General features: G+C 34.1%; 1 long non-coding RNA gene across 1 annotated transcript; it reads left to right on the top strand.

Annotated features, from left to right (window-relative positions):
* The first annotated feature begins 1,989 nt into the window (after positions 1 to 1,989).
* Positions 1,990 to 11,220, top strand: LOC130805863 (uncharacterized). Its single transcript, XR_009040228.1, has 7 exons — positions 1,990 to 2,250; positions 6,055 to 6,080; positions 8,848 to 9,247; positions 9,353 to 9,585; positions 9,688 to 9,963; positions 10,066 to 10,473; positions 10,574 to 11,220. It is a non-coding gene; the product is annotated as an uncharacterized LOC130805863 (long non-coding RNA).
* The last annotated feature ends 1,897 nt before the right edge of the window (positions 11,221 to 13,117 follow it).

Consider the following 13,117-nt stretch of genomic DNA (forward strand, 5'->3'; position numbering starts at 1 on the left):
TCATGTGCAGACCACAAGGAACTCTTCAAGGCCATTAGTTAAGGCAACAGACACGGATATCAAAAATATCACTACTATTAGATTCTGGTGTAGCAACGACTAATAAGAACGGATGTTGAAGTTAGGGTTTCAGATTCGAGGCTCTACTACAAATGTAAAGCTGGCCCTTTCTTTAGTCGGGTGAAGGAAGAAGATTTGATCAGATATGGAGGACAAATGAGGGTTATGAGTGAAGCATATGGAGGAAAAATGTCTACTACAATTGAAACGAAATTGATGGTTCTAAGGAAGCAGTTAAGGCAATTACAAAAAATAATGAAAATTATGATGACTGTTGGTCTTTTAATACTTGTCCTTCTCATTAAGAAATAGGTTATGTAATGTTAATTAAGTTTCAATTTAAGGTTTATCGGGTATTTGTTTTGCTTAGTATATGAATGTGTAATGAAAAGGATGTACAATGGATGTAACTTAGTTGAAATGGAATGGAATATTTATGAAATTTGAAACTGTTTTCTTTAAACTTCATTATATTTTCATAGAACTTCATCATGACTTAATACATCATCAGAACTTACTATTAACATCATGATTGAAGTTCATCACAACTTGCTCCATCCTCCAAAATAGGATATCTTACTGCCCTATTCACATCATATTCTCCAAAATAGGATTTTCATTATTCAAAACCATAAAGAGGTCATCACTCTATGTTGTATGTGTCTCTGGTTGTAATGAGTATTCTCTTGTAACTAGTCTTTGTCTTGGTTGCTTGGACTTAAGTTGAGTTTGTCGTGAAAAAGTAGGGGCAATGGGCTGTAAATAAGCTCTATTTTCCATTGATGGTAAGCCTCCTTTACATGTTTTGACATTGTGCCTATATTCTTCACAACAAGTCACCTACTAAACTTCACCATACTAGACAATAAACTTAAATTTGCTATCTAATCCTAATTATTCACCTCAAAAGTTTATGTTTTTTAATTAAAGTTTTGATTCACTTCATTTTTAAGAAAGAAATAGAAAAATATTGAATAATTAATTTAAATTTTCATGCCAATGAAGAATTTTATTTTTTTAAAAATTCTGATGACTTACCGTTAACTTGTAAGAAAAATTGATACATAAGAAAAATTAAAACAATTAACAATAAATTTATAAAATCGAATCGTTAAATCGTTGGATTGTAGAATTGTGTTATGATTCTACCTCTACAAGTTTTATTTTGATTAGAAACGTAAAATTCTATCAACTTACGATTCTACCTAATATTCGAATCGCTCGCTTATTTTTAAGTCGTAAAATTGTAGATCAAAATCGTGATTTTAAGAACCATAATGGTAGCAGATCGTTTCCCTTCCTTTCCTCATCAGTAGCCCTCTTCTTATTCTTCGCAGGTCTTGCAATAGCTCTCGTCAGTGGAGGAGGCTAAATCAATGGCAGTTGCATTTTTGGCCATAGTTTATGTCTGTTATTGGCCATAGTATGTGTATATATATATATATATATATATATATATATATATATATATATATATATATATATATATATATATATATATATATATATATATATATATATATATATATATATATATATTTTAAATGTCGGTTAATTTATATGTTGATTATAAAATTCAATGGCATCAATTTTATAATTTTTGATTATCAATCAATTAAGGTGCAATTTTAGCTCGGATAATATTTGTTCGATAAATCCGAAAAAAAAAAGTTTTGGGTCTGACAACATTCGGTTTCATCTTCAATTTTTGATCGGTCTCATTTTAAGGTGGGAAATAATATATTTGCTTTTTTTTTAATAACGAAAATCATTACTGTTGAAGATTATTCTCATGAATCTTATTGCAAAATTTGAAGCATGGATTAAAAATAAGTAGTCGTTACCCAAAATTTGAAACATTTATTGCAAAAAAGTAGTCGTTAATCAAAATTTGAAATATATAAAACAAGAACCCTAGCCTCTCCTCTACGGCCATTCATGTGCCGTCTTTCCTTCTCTTCGCTTCCATTCCCTTCTCCAGCCATCGCCTGCTCGTAGGCCACTTGTTCTCTCATCAGTCTCTTCGTTCGACCATCTGATTAATGTACGGTTTTTCTATCTCGATCTCTCTTTCTCCATCTGTTTGGTGCCGTCTGTCCGTCTCTTCGCTTCCATTCCCTTCTCCGGCCACCGTCTGCTCGTAGGCCACTTGTTCTCTTATCAGTCTCTTCGTTCGACCATCTAATTAATGTATGGTTTTTCTATCTCGATCTCTCTTTCTCCATCTGTTTGATTGATTCGCCATCATCATGATACATCTTCTCGCTTACTGTTATTAATGAAGATGATTCCATTTATCATTTTTGCACTTTTTATTCAAGGTTTGTAATTTGCTGTTATTATTTATCTTCATATATAATCCTTTGCATTTATGATGAACAATTTTGAATTTTTTGGTTATATCAGTAGGTTTTAATTGAACTTTCGGTCTTCATTTTGAATGTATAAATGTTAATCTAAGCTATGCCTGTGTGAAGATTTAGGCAATGGATTTGAAAATTCTTTTTTTTTTTCAATAAAAATCTCAAAATTAATGGTTCTGCTGCTTAAAACTTAAGTTATGATTTCTTTGATGTAATCGGAATCGGTTTTTGGATGTTAAATATTACTGACATTATAAAACTTAAAAGGGTAATTGATTCATTGATGGAATTGGTTCTTTGGTTGTTACATCTTTCCCTGTTGCTTTTTTTAGTGACTTTTTTCTTTGAACTCATTTTTCTTGAATAGGTTTTCATCACCTAATTTGTTTTATTTTATTTGTTACGAAATAGATTTTTTGTAGAAATTATAACAGGTGTTCGTTTTGATGAATTTTGTTGTAGTTGTTGTTTTATACATTGCCTTGAATTGGTAGGTAAATAATGAATTTTATTGATTTACATTCGACAATTATTGGTAGGTAAATTGGTAGGTTTTCATCATCAGAATTTTATGTTCCATATTGTGTGGCTATAGTACGCTAATGAAAAGTAATTTGTAAATATTGAAGCAACGTATATAATTAATTAAAAAAACTAAGTTAGGATTAGTCCAAGGTGAAATGAGAGCTATATTAGAGTCTAAGTTCAATACTCAAACACTAATATCACTAAGATCAAAAGGTTTGAAGTACTTGATGAACCAATTAAAGTTTCAATGAAAATGACTATGTTTAAAGGAACTAAAATGCAAACAATGGACACAAGTATAATATCTTTGTTTGAACTATAACAATGGAGTTTCAACAACTCTTACAGTGAAGATTGCAATTGAGTAAGAGATTATATGGCTATGGTTTTAGGCTAGGAGTTTGTATTTGATGATTACAAATGTGCATATGAGCTCCCTATTTATAGAGGTAATGACATTAATGAGATCCCAAAGCTATGAATAAATGACATAATAATCAGCTTCAAGAACTTAAACAGACACGAAAGAATCGATGTATAGCCCCTACATAGGCTGTTCGTTCAAGCTATAGCTCTCATTATGTTTAGCACTTAAAGATAAATAACAAGATAAGTTACTAGCACTAATCCATACTCAAAGCTATTTAAGCTAAGATTAAAAGACGTTTAAAAATAGAGCTATTACATTATAACTTTCCATCGTTTACATGAATTTACTAGAGCGTTGTACCACACTTCTTGTGGTGACTTGAATTTCAAGGTGGTATAAGGTGAGTGGTTGATCAAATAACATGTCATAGCCACCATTTTGGCCCAGAAGTGCTTCCCTAGTTTTGCTTGGTTTAGCATGCAATGTGCCCTTTCCAACAACGTTCTATTCATCCTCTTCGCAATACCATTTTGTTGTCGCCTTCTTGATGGCCCCCACAAATTGAAATGAATATAGTCAAGAATTCCCATGGTGTTGTGTATTGAGAGTTTGAAACTATCTCTCTTGTGTTTCCTATAAATACATTGTTAGCAAAACCCAAGGTTCCCAAACTTCTTGCCATTAAATAAACGTTGTTAAGAAAATTCATACATACTTCTTTCACCCATGTGACTAATCCTCAAATGCCAAAGTTTAGTATCATGATTGGACATTGTGTTTGTGGAAACGTTTGCCTAGCTGGAGATGGTTGAACCTTTAAAAGCATAAAAACTCCCTTTCATCACAACTAGTGACAATCTAAGCCCGACCACTTTACATGTATTATTTACCATGGTCACTTTTCCCCCACCTACACTCTTATATGTAAGGAAGAAACTCTTATTGGGTGTCATATGGAATGAACAACTAAAGTCAAGAATCTACTCATCTCCATCCTTGTACCCTATATGTGGCTACTAAGACACCACCATCATCACTATCATTGATGTAACTAGCATCGGCATTGGTAGTTCTGTCCCTAGCCCCCTTATGACTCGAATTTTTCTGATTTCATTTTCAACAGTCTTTCTTGATGTGGCCTTTAAGCTTACAGTAATTGCAAGTCTTATTTTTGTTAGGCCTCATTTGCCTTCAACCTTCCCTTGCCCTTGTTTCCGCTCCTACTAGTGTGAACTTTCTCAAAAGACCCCCCCTCAAAAATAATACATCACTCGAGTCACTTTGTGTTTTGTGTGACAATTGTGAATGGATCAAATCCTTTTATGCTAAGGCATTTTTCACATCATCACTATTCAAGTTGTCTCTACCAAAAGGTAGAGTTTCTTTAAAGTTCTTGTAAGATGAAGGTACAGAACATAACAAAGAGATAGCCAAGTCTCCATCATTCAATTTTACATTAATGTTTTGTAAATCATAAATTGTTACTTGAGATTGTCTCTTTTAGAGACCTCTTGTTTGGGCCGACCCATAATTAATTTTTTTAAAAAAAATTAATTAAATAATATTGAAGAAACAGACACGTAAAACAAGCTAATTCTCAAAATAACTATAAAACTTCCATTTTTGGTTGTTTTGATAACTCCTACTTTCAATTACTTCTCATTCCTGACAAACCATTCATCTTTCTCAACAACGACTTCCATTTTCGTTGCGTCAGTCCCTTGATTCTCGTTTGTTGTTTTTTTACTCTTCATTTTTGGTTGTTAAGCACCCATTTTCACTCTCTATTTTTGTATTATAATGCTATATGATTGGTATTATAAAGAACGAATAATAATAGTTTAAAAGTGTTGAACCATTAAATTTTGGATGGTTTTATATTACAATAATGATATGTAAATGGTTTTATATCACAACAAAGTTGTTATTATAATGATATATGATTGGTATTATGATGTTATATGGTTGGCATTATAATGCTATATGATTGGTATTATATGCTATATGATAGGTATATAATGCTATACGATTGGTGTTATAATGTTATTTGATTGGTATATAATGTTTTATGATTGGTATTATAATGCTATATGACTGGTATTATATAGTACGAATAATAATAATTTAAAAATGTTGCACCATTAATGTTTGACTAATTACAACATATACTATCACTAGTGGAAAAAAACGTATCTACTGCGTGTCATTTGCTGCGATTTTCTTTAGACGCAACATTAAATAGAAAAAAAAAGAAAAAAAATAATCTGCAAATGTTGCGATTTTCTTAAAGCCCTCAGCAAATAAGTGATTAAATGCTACGGTTTTGCTCAGCCCGCAGCAAATAGCCTTATTTCTGAAAATTTAAAACCTGTGTTTCAACGTTCATTTGCTCAAGACCTTCATATAACTGTTGTATTCTCGCATAAACGCACGACTCTTGTTCTTCAAGTTCTTTAATTTCTTCAAGTTCTTCAAAAATTTCTTCAAAAACCCACGAAAATTTGTTCTTCTTTTCAATTTGTTCTTCAAAAACGCTATTGTGTTCTTCGTTCTCTTCAATACGACTGTTACTACGAAGGTACTGTACGTGTTCTTCATTTTCCTTAAACCCATACGACATTTGCTTCTTCATTCTTCCTGCTTCTTCTTTCTCGTTAATCCACGACATAAGTTTTTTGCAAGTTCAATACATACGAAAATTAGAGCTAATTTTTTTTTTGTTTTTCTTTGTAGATTATTACATAATCCACGAAATCAAGGTAATTTCTATTTGTTTTGTAAATTTGCAATTTTATATTTTTATTGTTTCACTTGTAATTTAGTAATTTAGTTAAAAATGTGGTTTGTTAATGATTTGCATTTTTAGTAATTATTTGTGAATGTGGTTTGTTAATTATTTGCATATTTTTTTAAAAATGTGGTTTGTTGTTATACTTGTCTTTAATTTTTAGAATTAGAATACTTATATTTCTAAGGTTAAATGATTTAATTTTATTATTTATATTTTGAATATAATTTTATTTACAATGTAGTGCTTAATATTGAAGTATGAAGTATATAATTAGAATATGTTTGGTTATATAGAATTAGAATATGTATGAAGTATATGAAGTATGAACTACACAATGTTAATTATTCAAAGTTTTTAGGGTTAAATATGTTTGTTATAAATAAGTATATATGTTAAAAGTTGTGTATTAATTTTGTTTCGAATTAATTAATCACACTAATTAGGATGACAAAAGATCGTTCTTGGATGTATGGAAGCATTGAATCGTTGGAATTTATTGATGGCGTATTAGAATTTTATAGTATTGCGGTTGAACATCAAGTTAGGACGGGGGGAGTTGGTTTTTATTGCCCATGTGTCACTTGTGGCAATGTGTCAAAGGTAGATAGTGTTGATATTCTTAGGGAGCACATACTTCGACGTTGGTTTCGGCCTCAATATCATGTTCGGGTTTGGCATGGTGAGGAGGGAGTTTACAAAGAGAAAAGTGTTGTTGAGGACGTCAATAATGAGGCTGATGTCAATGAGGATGTAGTAGATTATGTTGATGGGTATGAGACAGATGAAGAGAATGTCGATGAGGATGTGGATCGTGTTGATGAGATGATGGAGGGAGTCGAGGATGAGTTAGGAAAACGTCATCGTGTTTTTGACTTGTTGACAGAGGGTTCTCAAAAGCCTTTGTATCCTGGATGTACAAAGTTCACCAAACTAACAGCAGTGTTGACAATTTTCAACATTAAGTCGAAGTGCAATTGGAGTGACACTAGTTTCACAATGTTATTAGAAGCGTTAGGTGAGATGCTTCCTGAGGAAATGAACTTCCGAAGTTGACATATTATGCCAAAAAGCTCATGTGTCCTTTCGGCTTAGAGTACCAGAAGATTCATGTGTGTCCGAATGATTGTGTGTTGTATCGGAATGAAAACGAGAACTTAGAAGAGTGTCCTAGATGTGGGTTATCGCGCTATAAGCGTAATGGGGCTCGGGATGTTAAAGGGCCCCCAGCTAAGGTATTGTGGTATCTTCCAATAATACCTAGATTCAAGCGCTTGTTTTAAGGTGTCATGCAGATAGGGTGAAGAAAGGTCACTTGCTCACACATCCAACTTAGAAGAGTGTCCTAGGTGTGGGTTATTGCGCTACAAGCGTAAAGGGGCTCGGGATGCTGAAGGTCCCCAGGCTAAGGTATTGTGGTATCTTCCAATAATACCTAGATTCAAGCGCTTGTTTTCTTTAAAGAAAATTGCGTTAAATTTAAGGTGGCATGCAGATAGGGTGAAGAAAGGTCAGTTGCTCACACATCCATATGATTCTCCGGAGTTGAAGAGTATTGAAAGGTTGCATAAGACTTTTGGGGATGGGGTTCGTAATTTAAGGCTCGGACTGTGTATGGATGGAATGAACCCATTTGGCAATCTTAGTTCTCAACATAGTACTTTGCCGGTACTGTTAGTGATCTATAATTTGCCACCTTGGTTGTGTATGAAGCGTAAGTACATTATGCTTTCACTTCTTATCTCGGGTCCTAAAAATCCTGGCAATGACATAGATGTATATCTTTCACCTCTCGTTGAGGATTTGAAAAAGATGTGGGATAAAGGCGTATCCGTGTTTGATGCATATGCTAATGAGGAGTTCACCTTGCATGACAACGCCTATTGGACTTCCCACCTCTCGAACAAGAAGGAAGGCTTGAAGAAAAAGGAACAATTGGCTCCAAATCGGTCACACTTCCTCGAGACAGCCTTCTACAAGCACACTTGTATGTGTTGCATCATATTCCGGAAGTTTATCCTTTTTTGAGTGAGCATCTTGATATATTGCGCGCAAAACATCTTTCTAAAGGGGATAAGGCATTGATGCAGTTGCATAACAAGACGTTTATTAATTGGTTTCATAATCGAGTAATATGCGAAGAACTGAAAGGTGTATCAGAAAGTGTTAAGTGGTTAGCATTTGGTTCTCGTGATGATGTCAACAAATATGAGGGTTACGATGTCAATGGGTACACATTTTGTACTTAGGGTCAAGACAAAAAGTAATCTTATCTACAGAATAGTGGGGTTTCTAATTTGTCGTCATCTACATTTTACGCGAGTGCCAAGGATCAAGCGCCGATTGATGCTAAATTGGTATACTATGGGCGGATACATGAAATATGGGAGCTTGACTACTCTACTTTCACTATTGGTCTTTTCAAATGTAAGTGGGTAGACAATAATCGACAATGCATAAAAAATGACGACCCTTGTGGATTCACTCTTGTAGACTTAGCTCGTTTGCGTGATAGTGAGGAGCCATTCATACTAGCCACACAAGCCAAGCAAGTATTCTATATTGTAGACCCGTCTAATAAAAAAATGGTTTATTGTTGTACCGGGAAAAAGAAGCATCCTTGGTATAGGCAATGTTGAGGATGAGGAAGAATATTAAGCTTTTGAAGAAGCATCATAGTCATATTTTTAATATTACTTAGCTTGTGTTCTAATATATTTCTATTCATGTTCTTTCAGGTACTAATATACAATGCATCTTTTCAGAGACGAAATTGTCCCCGAGATTGAGACCTCGAATAATAAGAATCATAGTTACGACACTTAAGAGGACCAAATTGTGAGATACGAGCGTATGGATGAAGACGCTCCACCACTTGACAATGATTTTGAGACTGAAGACGCCTCACCAATGGATGCTCCCACTAATAGTAAGAAAAGAAAAGGGCAAGGTCCTATGAAAAACCTCAAAGTCACAAAACTCATGCATTTGGAATACAATGTATTGGGTCAAACTTGCGGAAAATCGCGTAGGCAATATGGAAAAGAAGTGAGCCTATGTATCCGCAAGATTTCCATATTGTACGCATGGAACGAGGTTCTAGAGGGTTTGAAAAACTCTATATGGAATGATACTGTGGTAAGCAACTTTACTATTTTTATTCATATAGTTTAATTTTAAAGTTAATTTAATTGACAGTAATAAATATAATTTTTTTTTGTAAAATCTTTTTCACATCGAAAGAGATGAGGAGAAGAAGAATGTGTTTCTTTCAGCAACAGCTGAAACATTCATAGATTTCAAATCCAAGCTAGTAACTAGCTGGATCACGAACAAGCGTGCCCGTACGACCAAAAAGGTCAAAACGGGAAACGAAGGTGGAGAGCAAGCCTTCGAAGATGCCCTACGAAATATGGGGTCACATATCAAAGAGGGAATGACTTTTGTTGCCAAAAAGAACAACTCCCATTAAAGTTGTAAGTATTTCATATTATATTATAGTTTTTTTATTTGAATTTACTTCTTTTGATTCAATCATTAAACTAATATATGACATTTGATTTCCATTGATTAATTAGGAAAAGCGTGGTAAAGCTTCTGAATCAGCAAGCAAAAGAAAGTTTTACCATCGCTTGGGCCAAAAAGAGTACAATGAGGTTCGAAAACAATGGGTGGATGCGGGTTTATACCCCAATCAAAGTCCATTCACGTCCTCATCTACGACTACCTCTGCATCCGTGAATACACCTGCTGGAGATCGGGTGCGAGATTGGTATTGCAGGCTTAATTCCCGAGACGCAAGTGGTAAATATACTATTAATGATCCGGGAACGAAGAAGGTTGTTGATACTTTGGTGAGTTTTGAAATTATTAAGTATATTCTTGATTTGTTTTGTATTCTTTGGCTTTGATTTACTTATACTAATTGTTATATATGTCAATTTTTATTTGAACAGATGGGCTGGAAGGAAAAATAAGCTACGGGGAAGTTCACCCCAAGAGACAATGTTGACGCATTGCATATGGTCTTAGGGAAAACCATAGAGGGCGAGTAGTTGGAAAAGGAGGCATCCGCGTGGGGTTTAAGAAGGCATTCGGAAAAGAGTGTTGCTATTCAATCCCGAACGATGCCACCTGTTAAAGTGGCACTTGTGTTGCAGAAGATGGGAGCACCCACTGTTGACTTCGCAAACCTGATTGTCGAGGATCAGTAAAGCCAACATGGGGATCCTAATGCTTCGGTCGAGACAACACCTGAGCCCATTACCCCCGTAGCACCCCAGCCCATTGCTACCCCTGAAGGGGCAAACCCCACACCGGAGACCATGTACTCCGTTGCTCAAAATCCAGAGCCAGTGGTACAGGTACATAGTTTTTAAATATATAAGCACTTATTAATTTAAATTGCAACGCGTTTTAATATTTTATTATGATGCTTATTATACTAAACTTAACAATTTTCAGGGGGCGACTCCTTGTTCTCTTTTGCTGCCTCAGTTAGGTGTTGCTAGTGATGGCGATTTAACTAAGGTTGCATATGGTTTGTTAGAATTGTAAATCATAATCATATGCTAGAAATTACATGTTAAACTGCGATTTTAAGGGTTTTAACCGTTTTTGGCACTTTTGCGCATAAAGTAGCTCAAACTTGGTTTGTTTTGCACGAAACTTGGCACACAAGACTATTTGTTATATATTATTGTGTTGAAGTGATTAGAATTGTAAATCATAATCATATGCTAGAAATTACGTGTTAAGTTGCGATTTTAAGGGTTTTTTAAGCGTTTTTGGCACCTTTGCGCATCAAGTAGCTCATACTTGGTGTGTTTTGCACGAAACTTGACACACAACATTATTTGGTATATATTATTGTGATGAAGTGGTTAGCATTGAAAATCATAATCATATGCTAGAAATTACGTATTAAGTTACGATTTTTTGGGTTTTTTTAAGTGTTTTTGTCACTTTCGCGCATAAAGTAGCTGAAACTTGGTTTGTTTTGCACGAAACTTGGCACACAACACTATTTGGTATATATTATTGTGATAGTAATATGCTAGAAATTACGTGTTAAGTTGCGATTTTAAGGGTTTTTAAGCGTTTTTGGCACTTTTGCGCATAAAGTAGCTCAAACTTGGTTTGTTTTGCACGAAACTTGGCACACAACACTATTTGATATATATTATTGTGTTTAAGTGGTTAGAATTGTAAATCATAGTAATATTCTTAATATTAGTTGATAAGTTGCGTTTTTATGGATTTTTAAGCTATTTTAGCTTTTTCGCACATAAAGTAGCTCAAACTTGGTTTGTTTTGCACGAAACTTGGAACACCACACTATTTGGTATATATATCATTGTGTTGAAGATGTTAGAACCGTAAATCATAGTCATATTCTTAATATTACTTGGTAAGTTGCGATTTTATGGGTTTTTAAGCTATTTTGGCACTTTCGCGTATAAATGAGCTCAAACTTGGTTTGTTTTGCATGAAACTTGGCACACAACACTATTTGGTATATATTATTGTGTTGAAGTGTTTAGAATTGTAAATCATAGTCATATGCTAAAAATTACTTGTTAGGTTGCGATTTTATGCGTTTTTAAGCATTTTTGGCACTTTCGCGCATAAAATAGCTCAAACTTGGTTTGTTTTGCACGAAACTTGCCACACAATACTATTTGGTATATATTATTGTGTTGAAGTGGTTAGAATTGTAAATCATAGTCATATGCTAGAAATTACGTGTTAAGTTGCGATTTTATCTGTTTTTAAGCTAATTTGGCACTTTGAGAAATGGAGAAATGGAGAAATGCGCAAATTAAAAGAGAAGATTGCCGCGTATCTTGCTAATTTTTGTCTTTGGTAAATTGTAATTAGTTTAGATTTTTTAGGACTTAAATGTATATATATACGTCCATATTATTGTATTATATATACGATCGAGAGTTTATTATTACAAAGAGATTATTGGTGAGTATTTGTGATTATCATTGGATTATTGGATTAATCATTATTTATTACATTGTACATTGTTATTGGATTATTTTTAGCATAAACGAAAAAAGAAAAAAAAAGTAAACTATATGCTGCGTGCCATAAAAAAACCGCAGAATAAGACTATATGCTGCGGTTTTTTGGTGGCCCGCAGCATAGTGTTTACTATTTGCCGCGGTTTTCTTGTAGCCCGCAGCATTTGGTGTCTTTTTCTGCTGTGGTATAAAACTGCAGCATTTAAAATAGGCCATCTGCTGCTATCACTAATGCTTGGGGCCAAAACCGTAGCAAATGAGGTTTTTTCCACTAGTGTATATAATGTGTTTCTTTGGGATTGTCAAACCCAACCCTTTATTTTGTTGTAGTCCTTTTTTCTCAAAATTTTCTTTTGATCCTCCTTTTACGTCTTTTATTGACAGATTTTTCTGGATTTAGCATCATAAATTCTGAATTTGATATAAACGATTGTGATGTGATGTGATTATGCGTGTGAAATGATGAACTTTATACGCACAATCACAATGTGACTCAAACCAAGGATATTCCAAGACTGAAAATCAGCTTCTTGAATAGAGTTGGACTGCCAAGCCTCTTGTCAAGACAACACCGGTGCTTTCCTTTGATGAATCAAGGGAATACTCAATGTTCTTGGATAGGGTGTAGTGTGGCCTTGAAGACTGATCAAGGATTCACACCAACACGAAGGGCGAACTGGCCCTAGTAACCCCAATTGCAAGCAATTGTGAAAAAATTCAAACACTGAATTTTTTTTTGAGAAAAACTTTCATTAAGCAACAACCTGTTCTTACAATGAATGAACCACATATTTATAGAACTAGGCTACACGAACAAAGGCATGAAAATACACGTGGGTAACTAATTCTAACGGTCATATGGCTCATGTGCATTACACGTGCTAATTAAAATACACAGAAACATAACAAGGCTGCTGGTCCTTCTGTCAGCGTTCACTTGCTGACCGCATGACCTTCGCATCGATTTTCTGTGCAC

This window comes from Amaranthus tricolor, chromosome 2 (genome assembly GCF_026212465.1).
Source record: "Amaranthus tricolor cultivar Red isolate AtriRed21 chromosome 2, ASM2621246v1, whole genome shotgun sequence".
NCBI lineage: Eukaryota > Viridiplantae > Streptophyta > Magnoliopsida > Caryophyllales > Amaranthaceae > Amaranthus > Amaranthus tricolor.